A 19,080-nucleotide genomic window follows, 5' to 3' on the forward strand; every position below is an offset into this window, starting at 1 on the left:
CTCCCTCCTCCCTGTTTTTATGGCATTAATCACATGCACTCAACACAAGGGGCGGGAGGGGGTCCCACATCACCCGCGTTCCCTCACCGGCCTGGGCCTGGGACGGGTGGGTCGGGTTACCCGGGCCTGGCGGGGCCCGCCGTGCAGCCTGGGGTGCCTTCTGGCGGTGCTGGATCCCCCCGGGGAGGGGGAAACGGTGCGTGATTGTATGTCTGTGTCGGTGAGAATGCGGTATGGAAGGGTCCTGCCATGGAAGATTTGAGCCTCCATTGGCAGGACATCAAAAACTTAATAATTTATCAATATTATATTATACAAAGATGGTTATTATTATTATTATTATTAGTATTATTATTAGTATTATTATTATTATTATTATGTATAGTATATTATATTATTATTAGTATAGGTATCGGATAGGTGAATGGATGAATGAATGGGATGCCTGGGTCTGGGGCCCTCCGTTGTCGGGCCTGCGCGGGTGTCGCCTTGTTGGGGGGTTCCCTCTCTCCGGGCCCGTCTCCGGTCCCCCCCGCTGCCTCTACGGCGGGGCGCCCCTCTGGTCTTGGAGGGCCACTTTCGTGGGGGACGGGTGCGCCTGCCCGCGTCGGCGGCCGGGGCGGCTCTGTCTCTCCGGGCGGGCTGGCCCCCTGCCGGGTGGGGGTCGCTGGCCTGAAGGGTGAGGGCCTCCTGGCCGCGTGTCCGGCCCGGACCGGGTGGCCGGGGATTGCCTGGGTCGCGGTCCGCCGCAGCGGGATCCCTGGCTGCTTCTTTCCGCGCCGTGGGGGCCCCGCCCGCGGGCCCCCTCGGCCGCCGCCGGGTGGGGGGGGGGGCCTCCCAGGCGGTGGGTTGCCTCCCTCCTACTTCTCCCCTCTGTGGGGTTGCCGGTGGCCTGGGTTCCGGGCTCTTCCTTGTCGGCCTCTGGTCTCACGGGTGGCGGGGTTGCTCCCCCCCCTCCCCCACTATAGATACACTTCAGGTGGAGCTTTGTTTGGTTTATTACACACACACACACACACACACACACACACACACACACACACACACACACACACACACACACACACACACACACACACACATATAGTAATTTAGTCACACGCATACACACACACACACACACACACACACACACACATGCATGATCATATACATACACACACACACACATAGACATACACACTGGCTTGTTCACCTGCATGCTGGCTCTCTAGTTTTTGGGTTTAGGTAGCGGTAGCGATAGCTTAGCTCAGACTGCGATCAGATCTCAAGATTTAGGTCGATTGCTGTTCGTGTTTTGGATGGCTCCGTGCCGGTTTCGTGCTTTGTTTGTGGTTTTTTTGTTGCAGATTTCCAGTGCTTGACGTGTGTCTCCGTGTGTTCCTGCTTCCTGGATTGGCAGTGGATGTCGTCACCACCCCCCCCCACCCCCTCCCCCCCCCCAAAAAAAAAAAAAAAAAAAAAAAAAAAAAAAAAACACTGGGTTTGTATGTGTATATTTATGTATGTGTACGCATATGTGTGCGTATATATATGTATATATTACATATAGTAATAATGCACATATATACACTTTTGGTTTCTACCGTCATGGTATCAATCAATAATATGTGTGCAGGCAAGTTAAAAAAAAAAAAAAAAAAAAAAAAAAAAAAAAAACATTAAAAAAGAAGAAGAAAATTCATTTTGGAGAGATCAACAAACACAGCAGAGATCACCGATATTTTAAGCAATGCTGTTTCCTGCAATATATCCAGCCAAATACCAGCAAGTAGGAAATAAAATACAAGGTTGCGAGGAAATTGCAGTCTGGCCACCGCTGACAGTTTAAAGGCGTAGCGATGGCGTGAGCAACATACTAATGAAAGCATGCCAGTATACATCAGGAGATACAGAGTGTTCTGGTCGCCCTGGTAATGATAAAATCATCACGTTTGGTCGCTGTATGTTTGCCATTTTAGCAGTGACCAGCTGGCGTTGTCTAATTGAAAGAAACTGCTCCAGCACCAATGGTTCGGAGCCAGGCTGCGTGTGAGGAGTGCAGATGTAATAACAGACTTTATTTATAGAACTTTTTTTAACTGAGAGAGTGAAAGCATGGAGATGTTGATACTTTAAAGTTGAATTAAGCCTTTTTTTTAATTTAGAGGGCAAATCTAGATAAAGTTTTGAAATTAGCCAACAAAAGAATAAAAAGGCTTTGATTTGTTATTTCATACTCTGGACTCTTCTTGACTGGGAGTCTGTTGGAGACTCTTATGATTGTGTGCCGAGAGAATATTCAAGTATTTAAAAGACTTAATGTGGCCTTTATATAACATCTAAATTGAGCGCTCGCCAGCCTCATAAAAGCAGCACAAAGGAACCAAAGGGATTTTTAGCTCACAGGGTAGCCTCACCAGCGCGGACGCTGAGCTGCTCTTACAGCGCTGCTCATGATTTACTCCTGCTTGGTCTCCTGCTCGGCTGCTCTCATATTTTCTCATCTGTCATTGCGTTCTTGAGCACCCTACTCGCCTCTGACATGATGTCCGTGCAGCTCTGCGAGCCAGTTTCATCGTTGCTGATGTGTGACACGGGGCCGTGAAGTGACATCCAGTTATTGGCAGGAATGACTGGAGTCCAAAGTTTCTGTGGCTGGTTTTAACCGATAGCAGGGACGGAGGACAGCAGGCGCAAGGCCACACTTCCCAGCAGAAAGCAAATACTCCTCCAAATGAAATTGAAATTAATATTTTAACAGGAAAGAAAGTATTTCTTGCTGTTTTAAAGGCATCAAACCATTCCACAGGTGTGTCTGTTTAAAGCTTAAATCAGAAATGGGGCTGAGACAGAAGGAAAGGTAATTTGTTTTTCAGACAATTAAATGTACAAGAAAAGCTGTGGACAGCTTTGCTCTCATTTGCACAGAATTTTAGGTGATTTTCATCAATTTGAGAGCTTCGGTGTTCGTAACTGAGGCAGTTACTGAGATACTGTTTCATAAAAACTTCAAATCAATCCGTTTATGACACAATAGGGAGGACAAATCAGCTGATCACGAACAGGTTTTCTCCTCTGGGAGGCTAAAACATGCTGTGCAAGTGTTCACAGTTATTCCTAATAAAGGTATTTCCATCTGGATCAAAGCATTCTTAAAAAATGCACATCCGTTTAGAGTAATGTGCCTTCCAACGTTCAAAATAGGACCACGCCCAGAAGTGGAGTTAATCACTGTCATGCTGCCATCAACACTGATGGGTCGGTCATGATTAAACTCAAAAAGAGTTTTTCGGCCAGCAGCTAACCACTGGCAACTGCAACCTCTGGTCTCATTTTATTCTCACCTATGTGCATACAATGTCACCAGGATAAAAATAACATTCCACTCCCACCTCTGGGCACACTCGAGAAAGGGTTTATCTCATCTTACTTGCAAAAGGAATTGTGTTGCTACGGAGACAAGGACAAGAAGGCGAATGGATGTTGATCATTTGTAGTTTATTCCACTGAATTGCATTGTCCTATGTGGGGTGGATGACAACACTTTTAAAAGGCACAGATCTAATGTGCTGTGGAACCAAGGACAACCTAAAACATGCAAGGAGCAGGACTTAATCGGGATTGTTCTCCTTTAAAACTGCAGCTGGTCTCGTGCTGCGCAAAGACAGATGCGTCACTTTAAAGCTTCTACTTTGGAACCTGCAAAAAGATAAGATTCCTCATTTTTGAATTGGAGAAAATGGCCAAATCAAAGAAACTAATAGAGGGGAATCGATTTCTGGTCCATGCACTGGGATTCAGGTATTAGCTGCTGCCAGTACAATTCTGCTGCACAATGACACATTTTCTTTCAACAATTTCAACTTCATTTTCAGGGAAAGGAATGTCAAAGACGACGGTCCTGAAAGAGCTGGATTCAGCTGGAACTGGGAATGAGACGAGCGTCATTACAAAGTGAAGCAGAGACATCTGGTGTCCACGATGGATTAATGCAACAAACCGTCTCCACAGTACAGTCAGAACAAAGTGCCAGGAAATTATATCAATTAAATTGAGCACATTAAGTGACTTTGACTTATTTGTCCTCCTCACACGGAGTCAGCTGCTCTCGTAAAGAACCTCCAGTATGATGAGGATGTTTATTTGATTTAAACTATATAACATGATAAATGTTATGACAGCGTCTAACTTAAATAAAAATGTAATCCTATATTTTCATAAGCATTTGAAAAGATTAGCGTAGAAAACTGGATGCAAAATGCATGTTAATGGAGTTGGAAAGTGAAACCACAGAGTTATGAGCCAAATTAGTTTCTGCAGCTTTTATTGTAATATTTGATTTCCATACACACAATAAAATAAAATAAATGTGATTAAAGTAGCTCTAATCATCTTTATACTACTTATCTGAATGTTCATGTATAATATGATCACATAAACTCTTGTTTCAGGTTGTAATGTGCTCTAAAGGAGGCATTAAAGGGCAGAGAACCGGACTTACCAGACATCCTGCAGCCTGAAATATTGCCTCAAATAATAATAACTGACATCGCCTTTAGTTGACTTATTCATATTCTTCCTGCATGAGACTTCTCTGACACTTTTATGCCGTCTTGAAAACTTGTTTTTCTTCAGATGTACGATGATGAAAAGGTCAGGGGGCTGTGAGGACAGAGGCTAAACCCAGTCAATCTAAAAATGAGGAGATGGGCAAAATGAACAAATCTGGCCGTCACTTTTACCACAAGCAACCTAATTTAGCTTAGCGCATGTCGACCAACGATGTGGAAACGTTACCTTGGATCCATTCCGACTGAATCCGTGCTCATTTCAGATGTCTCCACCAAAATAACATCTAAACTAGCAGAGGTGTCAAGTAACGAAGTACAAATACTTCGTTACCTTACTTAAGTAGAAATTTTGGTTATCTATACTTCACTGGAGTAATTATTTTTCAGACCACTTTTTACTTTTACTCCTTATATTTGCATGCAATTATCTGTACTTTTTACTCCTTACATTTTAAAAACAGCCTTGTTACTCTATTTCATTTCGGCCTTTAAAAAAAAAACTATCCAGTTAAATTGCGCCATCCGGATAGAGTGAATTTGGTTGTGGTTGTGGCACAAATGTTCATGTCCAGTTTTGCTCTTACATCCGTTCCCTCAGATTCCTGCAACTAAACTTTTTTTTTTTTTTTTTTTTTTTTTTTTTTTTTTTTTTTTTTTTACAAAAGTTTAAATGAACATAAAAAAAACATGAAAATATGTGCAGGTGAGAAAGGAAGCCCTAAATGGGCTTATTCAAAGTTCTCACCAGGAAAAATAGATTGTATTGAAATAATAGCAAGAACAAAAAAAACAAAAAAAAAAAAAAACAGCATTCAAAAAAGATGGATATAAACAGACAATTTCTCGGTGTGCACGTGCAGAAGTGAGTCCACATTAAGTGGAAGCACTTCTAGACGCTTGGTCAATAAGGCTGGTCTTCAATCTCTGTTTAAAACTATTAATAGACAGTGAAGATTTTGCGATAAGTATATGAGAGTTCCAGAGTGAGGAACCTCTGTCTTTGATGGAGAACTGACTGCTATTGGTACGACTGAATGAAGAATGGAGATCCTCAAATTGTCTGGTATTATAGTTATGAATTTGCGAATTGGTCTTAAAAAAATCTTTGAAAGTACTTGGAAGCCTATTTGCAAGATAAGTGCATTTGTAAATGAAAGCACATGATTGAAGTACGTTAATATCATAGATGGATAATAAATTTAATTTTTTAAACAAAGGGGCAGATGGGGCCAAATAGGAGGCAGAAGTAGCTATTCTTACAAATTTCTTTTGAGTAATGAGTAATTTGTGTAGATTTGATGAATATGTGCTTGCCCAAACAATGTTGCCATAAATGAGATAAGGATAAATTAAACTGTAATACAGAGTAACGAGACAAGCCTGATGGACCAAACCTCTGATTCTTCTGATGATACCAAGGGATCTAGAGATTTTGTTAGTTACAGAATGTATATGCTCTTTCCAGGACAAATTCTCATCCACAAAGACACCTAGAAATTTGGTGGATGAAACCTGATTGATTGCAATACCACCAATAGAGATCTTAGCTTTATTGGTGGTATTGCAATCAATCAGCTTGGATGTACAAACTTGGATGTACATTCCAATAAAGGTTAGGATAAATGATAACATGCCTCTGAAGTTTGACTTTTTGCACCATTACAATACTAATAGTAACTAGTCATCATATCTCTGCTCTCTGAAACACATGTTAATGCTCAATAGTACACATATATGGTTCTTTAATATATTTGCATTATACTAAGATGCATTCATTTTCAATGGCTTTTGTCCTTAATGGCTTTTTCCCCCTTACATTACTTTTACTTTTATACTTTAAGTAGTTTTGAAACCAGTACTTTTATACTTTTACTTGAGTAATACACACGTCAACACTTCCTGGATGGGGTCAGTTTGATCAGCCATATAAAGCCCGTTGGCAGATAACTGCTGCGCGGTATTTACAATGCTGTACCTGCAGTCCAGAGTCTGATGAATACTCAGGACAGACTTCAACTGTCAGAGAGGTCTTTAAAACAATTAACAGCTCCTGTAGAAAGTTTTCTTGATCTTCTAGACATTAACTTTCCTGTTTGCTGCCATTGCTTAATTAGATCACGAACTAAGGAAATTGCCTCCAGAAAATGATTTGCTATCTTCTTATTGCCTTCTCCGGCTTTTGTAGACGTCAATATTTTTAATTATCAGAGTGCGAGGCGGCCGCTTAGAGGAGCCCATGACTGCTGATTGCTGGAAAAGGTTTGACGAGTCAGAATATTAACAAAGCCTGGAAATGTGACCCATCTGGCCTTTCCTTCCAATGAATGTGAATGAGTCTCTACAAGCTTTGACGGGCAGCAATACTGCAGGCAGGCAGTCACCTGAAAAACTGAAACCTCCTTGAAACGTATTTTGCAGGAGGCTTGATGATTAGTTTACTTAAACAAACCAAAAAGAAAACACAAGTTGTTATATCAAATGTTGAACAGAATGTTTGAAGTCTGTTGGAGATCAGTTCACGAGGGACATTTTGACAGGGGGTGGCTAAACTTTTGCATGGCAGTATGGAAATCATTCCAAAGGGTTCAATTGGCAGCCAGACTTCCACAGAGGCTACCCATCTGATCTGTCCCCTGCTACTTAAAAATAAGTTACTGACTCCTTTTGTATGTACATGGAGAATGTATGCAACTTCCAATAGCTAAATAAGGGTATTGAACAAATAAACTGAATATCTGCTATATAATATGTTACTTAAAGATAAAGTGCTCCACAAATGTAACCTTTTACACAAAATCAAGTTGACCCATTAGAACACAGCATCAACATTAAGGCCTTAACAGGTCTTACACTTTAAGCATTAAAACTAAGCTAAGATAAACAACAAATTACATATTGCATTGGGCCGATATTAATTTAACCAAAACCAAAGTGCAAAAGGATTCTATGAAAAACTAAGTACACATTAACTGCTTCAGTAGGAATTAAGTAGCAGCCAGTTGATCCAATCAAATGTACCCTGATAAATGAAGCTTTGGCAGGATGATTGCCTGGATAAAGGCCTTGGATAGAAGTCAGCAAGGATCTCCGAGAAGCAATTATTGCTCTCCGTAAATCTAGTAAGTCTCAACAGCCATTTCAAACTATTTAGATCAATACAAAGGGAGAAAAATTAAGAAGAACGCATCAAAGACACTCGCCAATCTTCACAGGAGTGGAAATCACAGTAGTTTTGTCCAAAGAAGGCATTCAAAAAAAAAAGGAAAAAAATGAGATATCTGATTCTATAAGGCCCAATTAAAAAATATATTTTTGAGTTCATGACAGTTCAGTTAAAGTCTGAACAATTATTGCCTGTTTGAAAGGGTTGCCAGGATAAAGTCCTGAATAGCCTATAGCTCAGAGAATCAGAATCAGAATCAGAATCATTTTTATTGGCCAGGTTCGAACATTGTCCAACAAGGAATTTGACTCCGGTAATTTCGCTCGGGGGACGCTTTCTTACCAACCGACCGGCAGACTGTGAGATTCGACCCCCACTTGTCCTCCACCTGCATGCTGAGCACCGGCTCTCCACAGGGCTGCGTGCTGAGCCCCCTCCTGTACAGCCTGTACACCAATGACTGCAGTCCGACCCATAACAACAACCTCATAGTGAAGTTCGCTGACGACACTGCGGTGGTCGGACTTATCTCAAAGGGGGACGAGGAGCCTACAGAGAGGAGGTCCTGAAGTTGACAGCCTGGTGCTTAGAGAACAACCTCACTCTGAACACCGGAAAAACCAAAGAGATCATTGTCAACTTCAGGAAACAGAACACCGACCCAGCCCCCCTCTACATCAACGGCCAGCAGAGGTGTCAAGTAACGAAGTACAAATATTTCGTTACCTTACTTAAAGCAGCACAATGTAACTTTCAGCTTTTGTTGAGTTTGGCGCCTCCTTTGGACAAAAGCGGTAGTGCTTTACCAGTAGTGCGGAAGGGTTCCTACCATCCACCTCAAAGTTACATAGTGCCAGTGAAGGCGATACAGACCCCTCAGACCATGACAGAGGTGTCATTAAACCTGTTGGAAGTTGATGTACCATCACAATGACTCTGGAAATATTATATTAAGGTGGAAAAGTTACATAGTGCTGCTTTAAGTAGAAATTTTGGTTATCTATACTTCACTGGAGTAATTATTTTTCAGACGACTTTTTACTTTTACTCCTTACATTTTCATGCAATTATCTGTACTTTTTACTCCTTACATTTTAAAAACAGCATTGTTACTCTATTTCATTTCGGCCTTTAAAAAAAACTATCCAGTTAAATTGCTCCATCTGGATAGAGTGAATTTGGTTGTGGTTGTTTCAGATGTTCTTGTCCAGTTTTGTTCTTACATCCGTTCCCTCAGATTCCTGCAACTAAACTTGGATGTTCATTCCAATAAAGGTTAGGATAAATGATAACATGCCTCTGAAGTTTGTTTTTGCACCATTACAATACTTATAGGCAACTAGTCATCATATCTCCTGCTCTCTGAAACACATATTAATGCTCAATAGTACACATATATGGTTCTTTAATATATTTGCGTTATACTAAGATGCATTCATTTTCAATGGCTTTTGTCCTTAATGGCTTTTTTCCCCCTTACATTACTTTTACTTTTATACTTTAAGTAGTTTTGAAACCGGTACTTTTATACTTTTACTTGAGTAAAAAACTTGAGTTGTTACTTCAATTTATTCAGGAGTATTTTTAAACTCTAGTATCTATACTTCTACCTGAGTAATGAAGGTGAATATTTTTGACACCTTTGACGGCCAGAGAGTGGAAAGGGTCCACACCTTCCGGTTTCTTGGCCTCCTCATCTCCGACAGCATCTCCTGGTCTGAGAACGTCACCGCCATCACCAAAAAGGCTCAGCAGCGGCTGCACTTCCTGAGAGTCCTCAGGAGATACAACCTGGACTCTGACCTGCTGCTGACCTTCTACCGCTCATCCATGGAGAGCCTGCTGACGTACTGTATCACAGTCTGGTACAGCAGCTGCACTGCTGCGGACAGGGAAAGGCTCCAGAGGTGAAAGAAGCGCAAAGGATCATCGGCTGCCCCCTCCCCCCCCTGACGGACATTTACACCTCCCGCTGCCTCAGCAGAGCCACTAAGATCATAAAAGACAGCTCCCACCCCGGCTCTGACCTGTCTGACCTGCTGCCTTCAGGAAGACGCTACAGAGTCATCAGGTCCAAAACCAACAGACTGAAAAACAGCTTTTTCCCTAAAGCCATAATCGCCCTGAACAGAATGTGAATGTCGTCATGTGCAATTACTGTTTTTACCGTGCAATACTTTTTCCCGGCCTATCTGTGCAATATTCCACCACATGTGTAATTATCTGTAGATAGGATTTCAGGTCTTGATTTGACTATTTAAAAATGCACCTTAACGTCCTCATACCCCTACCCACTTGTATATTTTTTTAATATTATTTTATATTTCTTGTATATATTGTATATTGATACTGTTTGCACTGTCTTGCACTGGAAAGGTGATGCTGCTTTTAATCTCACTGTACCCATGTATAGTGACAATATCTATTATATTCTATTCTATTCTATTTTATTCTATAAAGCCTTTTAAACAATGTCCTAAGGGTGGATGGATGGAAAGATGGAGTCCATGCATACACTTGTCTCAGTGTCAACTGTGAAGTCATTTATCTGAAAGCTAAATCTTATGAAAAAACAATTATCTAAAGAGAAGTGGAACATAATTCCTCCACAGCCATGTAGGTGACTGATAACATAATATAAAAAAATAAATCCTTTAAGTTATTGTTGCTCAAGGTGGCTCTAAAAGCTATCAAATCATGGGGCATATGTACTTTTTCTTGCACCGCTTCTGCACGTTTGCTGTTTATTAAGTAAATGTGATGCAGTGTCATATGTTGCGTGTCGTTGTTCATTTGAGGTGGTGTTTGACCTCATCTGAAAGACCTGTAAAAGATTGTTTTTGGATCATGGATTCCTTTTGCTGCAATTGGTGTACCGTCTTCCCTAACATGAAGTGCTCTGCATTGTCGGGAAATCTCAGCCGGCAGCTGAAACACTCAGCGTGTTCACAAATGATGCTCATTCATGACTCAGACGGAGGAAAGCAGACAATGCCCATGGGGAGGATTTTCTACATGATGGATATAAATCTGCTCAAGCCATCACATCTCATTGGCCTACAACTCACAGCCTTTCTTAGCTCATTTGACAGGGAATGCTTCTAGCATTTCCTAATTACAAACATGTCAACTGCTGACATTGGCAGGAGATTATCTCTCTTTACTCACACCACGCTTACAAAGCCTCAAACAGCTAATTTCTTCAGATTAAGGCCAGTTTGATCAAACTGAGTGTGGTTTAAGGTATCCAAAAGAAGGCAAAGCTCCATTGTGCCACCGTATCCAGATGAGACTTTATCATAGCAGGATTAACAGAGGACTGGCTGTGAGATTTATGATAAATAACAGTTAAAAGTTATAAAAGACGTGTCTTAATATGGCTTTGGTATATTTCTAAATAGCTTCCAAGGTGCAGGAAGTGCATCAGCACGTTTTTGAGCGACTGTAATCAAACCTATGAAGGAAAAGTGCGCCATCTAGTGGAGAGTACGCAGCATGACAAAGACAGCTGCTTTAAACCGAGGGATTTCAACTCAGTGTTAACATCGTGTTTAAAACAAGATATTTACATAGTTTCTGTATAACTTGTCTCACAGCTTCTTCAACTGAGCTTCTCAGAAGCCATCTGTAGTAAAATCAACTCATTTACAGCTCAAAGTAAATGAGCATGCGAAGTGATGTGTTTTTTTTAAATATATTCATGCAATTTTGTATCAGACTGCCTCTTATCATGTGCCTTTAAATAATCAGTATGAGCCAAATTAGTATGTATCACCATGTTTTCCATGACTTCCCACGATTTTAATTTGTTTTTCCACATCACTATGTAAAACAAAATATAAATATCACAGGGAGCCTGAGAGGACTTTGGCATATTTCATACTTTGAAGGGTGTCTTTTACAGATAAAGGAATAAACAAATACAATAAATCAGTGGGGGTGTTAGTTATATGTCATAAAGCTGATACAACTGGATTGTTTGTAACAACTGAAAGATTGGTGCCATCGGTGTAAACCGGAGTCAAGTTCTCTCGTCTGATTTATGTCTGACCTGGCAATAAAGCTTTGATTCTGATTCTGATTCTCATTCTGATTCTGATTCTGATTATGTTTCTGAATTTAAATGTTACATGAATTAGTACTGAGGCATTATTTGGTCTAGTTTATCTATAGCAATATATTTCTCTCAAACTTTATTGAACCATGTACAAATTAATTGCAGTCTAATTAAACAGAACAATTAAAATTCAGTGATAGATATACTGTACATATTTGATTAAACATATACATTTTTGAACTCTTGAACTTTTGAAATTATTTTTTTAATACACGCCATATAGTGATTTACATTCACGACGGCTGCCTCATTCCCCCAAGTAAGAACTCATTTGGTTTTTGTTTAGCCTCTAATCCGCCTCATTATCCCCGTCCTTCTGTAACCCTCCCTTACCCCCTCCAACTTCCTCACTTCCTCACTTAGACTTGACTCTCTTTCTGCTTCCCATACGCTCTCTTTTTCTCCATCTGTCAGGGTCAGCCGACTGCAAAGAATCATATTAAGAAGTATTCAAATGTTGAACTAGTCGCAGTCGGTATTAGTACGCGCATTAAAGTCTGCCAAATCTAATTCAGCCGCGACGCTATCAGTGCCACAGCCATTCTTTCAGTCAGCAGAGATAATAGCAACCGCACATGCTGGCAGGGGTTAGAAAAATCCAATACGCAGACAATAACGTCCCCTGGATGTAATAGAGCTGCAACTGAATGATTTCAACCAAAGGGCTTGAAAGGGGAAACCTGATGCTGATGGATTTTACTTCATTTTTTACTTTAACTTCATTTGAGATTAACAAGCCTGTAAATTCTTTACCCTTAGCTGGAAAGTGGCCCTCGTGTGGAAACCAGTGATCAATGGGCCACAGATGATTAATGGCGGATTGTCAGATTTGCTTTTAAGAACTTTAGGAGACAAAGAACATCATGAAATGAAGTTCACTTCAAACTGGGGGGGTGGGGGGTGCTGTGGAGAAATGAATAAAATAAAGGTGGACAGTCAGTGCAACAACTACAACTGCTCCTGCTGTGACTGATATTCAGATACCTTAAACCATTTCTATTGACACCGTTTCTTGTCACGGAATTTTTTGTGGGAACCTCTGAAGACATCATTTGTCTTTTTTTTTCAGCTATCTTATATTATACTCCACGTCACTCCAAAAGGTATTTTGATGGATTTGTGTTCTTGTTCTTTTTTTTTATTGAAAAGCATTTTTCAACAGAAACTATTTTATGATTTGACCAAGAATCGTTCACATGGCTCTTAAATGGCAAATATTTCAGTTATTACCATCTTTTATCCTTTTTATTACCCAGGATGTTCAAATCTAAACCAATGGGCAGCGTTATTAAATAAAGTCATGACTATCAAAACATTTTTAGATGTGCAGCAATACTGCCACTTCTCAAATATCCACATTTGCATGCTGGCTCTCTAGTTTTTGGGTTTAGGTAGCGGTAGCGATAGCTTAGCTCAGACTGCGATCAGATCTCAAGATTTAGGTCGATTGCTGTTCGTGTTTTGGTTGGCTCCGTGCCGGTTTCGTGCTTTGTTTGTGGTTTTTTGTTGCAGATTTCCAGTGCTTGACGTGTGTCTCCGTGTGTTCCTGCTTCCTGGATTGGCAGTGGATGTCGTCACCCCCCACCCCATTTGCATTTTTAACAAACTATAATAATGTTGATGTGGATGCACATGTGCATTTCTTTAAATCCACATGTGAGGCAACCCTCTGGGAGTGATTTCCTGCAGCCAATCTGGGGTAGTGTTTACATACGCTTCAAGCCTCAAGCCACTGCATGGACTCAGCTTCAGGAAAGCTTGAAATTGAAGAATTTGATCAAGTTGAATGAAATCAAAGTCATTTTAACAACTTGGAAGCTGACACTTGATGATACGCATTGCTCAAATGTCTCACTCCTGTACGTTTATGGTTCTTTACTGGATGATAGTAATTGTTCTGTGCTGCTCTTATTTTGTCCAGGGATTTCTTGTAAATTGAACTTCCCCTGCTTAAATAAAGGTTTAATAAAAATAATGCAAACAAATGCTTAATTACAATTACTCAATTGAGTTTGTCACCACCCTTTACTGTATATCTCCAAGTGTGCCGAAGAAAGGCGGATTGATCAAAACCTAAAGATTCAGGTATGTTTGATCATTAATAAAGAATTTAAAGTCTTCTTCGTGCGAGAAAATAATACAGCTCTTGTCAAATGATTATACTAAAGATGCACCACCAAATATAATACATTACTAAATATTGTACAATTATCTACTTAGACCTTTATTAACAGTTATTTCATGTGTGTGCAGTGTGCACTGCTAGCAGAGTAAATGTGTTTATTTTAACATTATAGCCATTATTGTGCATCAGAAGGTTACCATACTCATTAGGTTAATTAACATGATTAATAATGGCATGAATTATTAAGTAATATTCATGATTTATCATGATTCTTAAGACACAGTTTTTTTGTATTTAATCTGCGATAAAAACATAACACATGCGTCTTTATCCGTATGAATGTCAGTTGGTCAGAAGTTGTAATAACCACAGAGCACCACAGTGTGACGCTCAAAGCCCACAGAGTCAAAAAGGGTATTTTCATAAATATTCCTGGCTCTGAGATCTCATTTTCTCCCCATATGAAGACAGGACACTGATGCCGTCTTGACCCGTAATTTCAAACCAAATTAATACTTGATGAAATCTCCTTTTGTTATAAGAAGCACTCATCTTGGCCGAGGTTTGAATTTCATTTGACAGAACGTCTCCCACAAAGGCAGCCCATCTTCGCCTCTTAGATGAGGTGCATAAATACAGACACAGCTCATTAATAGTTCTGTCACACAGGTAGGCTACTGACAAACGTGCGCCACACTTTACAGCTCCAGTGCTCGAACTCATCAGTTGCAAGAGCCCACTTGAGTGTGCTTGCATACTCTGAAAACTAAGAGGCTTTGGTACTGATTTTACACTGAGTCACACTAAGCTTCAACTGAATAATCTCACCTCTATTTATCCATTGGTTTTAGATTTTAGTGACTTTTATAATTCTCATCATAATCTCCCTATATGTACCACTTATCACGTAGACGGTATCTGTTATATAACTAACCACTCATCCACAAGGCTACGGGCTCGTTAGGATGTTAGAACAAGCCACAGAGAACCGTCAAGGTCAGTACTGCGCTTCAAACCAGCTGCTATCTATTGAAAACAGCTCCATTCCACCAGAGTGCACAAAGCTGCAGTTTGTCAGTTTTTCCTCTGAGACACACAACAAGCATCTGAGTTATGCTCCCCCTCCGAGCTCATCACAGACAGTTGATCATGTGCACTAACGAGCACATCTTTGGACTGAACAACTGAACTCTTATCGAAGGAGAGTTTTAGCAGACTGGGGCGGTGGCTTCCCTTTTTTAAGAAGGAGGCAGTGTGATTTACCGTATAATTGGAATACACTCCTCAGCCTCTCTGATAAAGCCTATGAAGGGGTTCTGGAGAGGAGACGAAAGTCCGGTATATCGTCAAACCTCAGATTAAAGAGGACCAATGTGGTTTCCATCCCGGCTGCGGATCGCTCGACCAGCTCTATACCCACATGAGGGCCTTGGGCTTGGAGAGGTCATTGGAGTTTGCCCTGCTTGTCCACATGTGCTTATTGGCCTTGCAAAAGGAGTTTGACCGTGTCCCCTGGGGTATCCTGTGGTGTGTCTCTTGGGAGTATTGTGAACATAGGAGTTAGGCTCTGTCAGGGTTCCCCCTTATCACTGATTCTGTTCACAACTTACAAGCACAGAAAATTTCTGGGTGCAGGAATTGATTCTACTTGGGTGGTGTCAGGCTTTCTTTTGCGGATGATGTGGTCCTGTTTGTGACATTACGCTCTAAGGTCCCGATTTACTAAGATCCTAAATAAATAGTACTAAATTGCGTGTGCACTGAAAAAGTTTGCGCGTGCTGTTGTTGTGTGTTTTGCGGGTGATCAACTAAGATTGCGTGCGCAATTGATAACAGGTGCAAACCTCAGAATTTAAATGAGGTGTTGCGCGTCTTACGGTTTGCGGCGCAAACTTTGCGCCATGGAGAGTGGATGGAAAGCAGGATATAGTCGCAAGCGCAAAATGAAATTTGACGAGTTGGAGTTATAGAGATATTAGTGGAAGAGGCAAATTGTTGTATTCAGCACCCCTGCCGTGAAAAGCACCCCCTCGTATATTCAATGATAAGTAGACCAAGAAAAAAAACAACACACTGACACTTCAATATATTTATATATACACACTCACACAAACACATACTTAGGAGTTTATATTATATATATTCACAAATATTATGGAAGACGACACAGTAAGCAGGCTATTAATTAATGACATCAATAACCATTTACCCGATTTTTTTTTTTTTACCCGAATCCATGAGCGCATTTAAACATGAATCATTAACACAAAACTGGACGCTAAACAGAACATGGACAACAGAACATGAACAGAACACGGAATGAGAATATCATTTTTGTCAGATGAGGGGGTGCTTTTCACGGCAGGGGTGCTGAATACGGCATGAATGTGCCTCCTGTGGCAACCTTTTGCTGAATAATACTCGATTTAACATTCAAATAAAATATTTCTCCTTTTGCATGTGGAGATTAGCACCTTCCTTTCGAACGTATTAAATACAGACGCAATCACAATCCACGCAAAAACTTTCAGGCTTGGTAAATCTCATTGCGCGTGGTAAATGGACCAATTTGCATCTTCCCCTCCCAGTATTTAGCGCTTTCTGGTGGGTACGCCCCATATTGATTATTCATCAGGGCAAAAGTACTAAATGGATTGCGTGTGCTATTTTGCGCATTTGAGAGTCCTCTTTGCACGCTGTTAGTAGATCAGCTGGCACTTTGGTTTGCGGGTGCTGTCAAGTTTGCACACGTTTTTACACACGCAAACCTTTAGTAAATCGGGCCCTTAGGCTCTTCCTGGAACAGCTGTCAGCCGGGTGGGAAGCTGCAGGGGTGAGAATGAGCATCTCCAACTCTGAGATCATGGTGGAAAAGGCTGGGATGTCTTCTATGGGTTGGGAGTGAAGTATCAAGTGGAGGAATTTCAAGTATCTTGGGGTATTGATCACGAGCTGGGGAAGAAGGGAGCAGGCCTGGGAATCTCCTAGGATTGGTGCAGCACCTGGAGTAACGCTGATCTATCTGTATTGGTCTGATGTGGTCTGATCTTTGTCTTTGCTCCTACTCTCACCTATGGTCATGAATTGTGAGTAGTGACTGAAAGAATGAGATTGCGAATGCATGCGGCAGAATGTAGTTCCTTCTGCAGGGTTGCAGGACTCTCTTAGAGATATGTTGGTTACCTACCATTGAAGAAAGGAAAAAAACACAATGGTCATTTAGATAACTTCAAACTATCAAAAAGGCAGTTGCTGTTCCTGCAACTACAGTTGTATATTTATTTCAAAAGGGTGGGGCTCCACAGGACTGTAGCCAACCTCACTAGAAGTGGTCACAAGACAAATGGAAGAGATGAGCCTAGAACAACTTTCCACTCTGTGGAAATAGCTGAACACGCTGTCTGGAGAAGAAACCCTTCAAACCTGAGACAAATGGAGCCGTTCACTCATAAAGAATGGACTGAAATACCTGTCAGTAGGTGAAGAAGTCTCACAGAAATTGCTTGTTGAGCAACAAAATATTAAGTGGAGAGTACCAACTAATCTGTCAGGACATCTGGACCAATGTATATTTTTTAATGATTATGTTACACTACAATTCAGCAATTGTTTTTGTACATTATCACTTGTTATTTCTTTTGTCAGATTCAAGTTATTTCAGTGACCATTGTGGGTTTTTCTTTCTTTCTTTAATGGAAGGGGCAGTACATTACCCACATATAGGGTAAAAACTTCAGTCTTAGAATGACTTCTTAGAAAGGTGTAGAGCTCCTTAACATCGAGAGGAGCCAGTTGAGGACATTCCTGGATGTTTCCTATGGATGTGCGTCGGGCATGACCAACTGGGATAAGCCCTGAGGGGAGACCCAGGACATGCTGGAAACACTAGTTTCCTTCCTCCTGGAAGAGCTGGAGGAGGTGATGGGTAGAGGTAGATCTGGGTCTCTCTGCTGAGGCTGCTGCCCCTGCGACCCCAACGCTATGAGTGGAAGGTGATGGATGGATGTACATTATATCTGTTTTATAACTTCCTGCTCATGCACGAGGTTACAGGCTGATTAGGATGTTAGAACAAGCCACAGAGAACCGTCAAGGTCAGTACTGCGCTTCAAACTAACTGCTATCTATTGAAAACAGCTCCATTCCACCAGCGTGCACAAAGCTGCAGTTTTGTCAGTTTTTCCTCGGAGACACACAGCAAACATCTGTGAGTTATGCTCCCTCTCCGAACACAGCACAGTGTGCACTTATTAATGAGCACGTCTGTGGAGTGAACAACTGAACTCTTATCTAAAGTGTGTTTCACCAAGCAAGCAGGCAGTTCAGTGTCTTAATCAAATGTATTATGATTATGCAAAATATTCTGGACAACTTGTACAAAAAGGTCAGTATAGGTGAAAGTTATTATTCCCCGCTGGTGTCCCTAATTAAATCCATATATCCATGTAGTCAAAAATGAGGAGACACTGATGAATGAGAAGCAACTGAGCTTGAGAAAAGCCTTTTAAGCTTCGAGATAAGTAAGATGTTCTATAAAGACGCGCAAAAGCATCAGGAAGATGCGCCAGATGTTTCGGTTAATCACAGTGTATTCAATTAAGACAAATACTTGCGTGTTAATCTTTTGTCAGAAACAAATTAGTGTCCACACAGATGCGGAAAAACCCCTCCAGCTGCCCCCACCCCACAAATTCTCAAAATAGCAGAAGCTGGAGGTCTGAGAGGGCCAAGTGGCCTGCTTTGTCATGCACCACTGCCCCAAACAGTGAGTACCTCTGGATGGCCCGACTGTAAATTGTGAGCGGATGGTGTCACAGAGGTTATTCCTGGCTGCAGCTGATGTAAAGCATTGACTGCAATCAGCTTCAGGTGGCTGACCGCCATCATACTTGGTGCGACCTTTAACACAGAGTGGAGCCCCAGGCTGGGTCTGGTTCTCCAACTGCGTGAGTCACAAGCCCCGAGTTCTGCAGTGTAATTAGTACGAAGCAATGAGGAAGGGTGGGAGCCAACTGCAACAGAGAGCGCCAGGAGATGGAGAGAGAATAAATGTGAAGGAAATGTGAGAAGTAAACACGCGAAAGAGCAAGAAATTGCTCGGGGCAAGGTTGTAGGCGTTTTT

At 41.3% G+C, this 19,080-nt stretch overlaps 1 protein-coding gene across 6 annotated transcripts in view; it reads right to left on the reverse strand.

The window, feature by feature from the left end:
* LOC133422991 (RNA-binding Raly-like protein) overlaps positions 1–19,080 on the reverse strand; it is a 175,847-nt gene that overhangs the window by 53,573 nt on the left and 103,194 nt on the right. The window lies entirely within an intron of this gene.

The sequence above is a fragment of the Cololabis saira genome, chromosome 22, assembly GCF_033807715.1.
Source record: "Cololabis saira isolate AMF1-May2022 chromosome 22, fColSai1.1, whole genome shotgun sequence".
NCBI classification, from domain to species: Eukaryota; Metazoa; Chordata; class Actinopteri; order Beloniformes; family Belonidae; genus Cololabis; species Cololabis saira.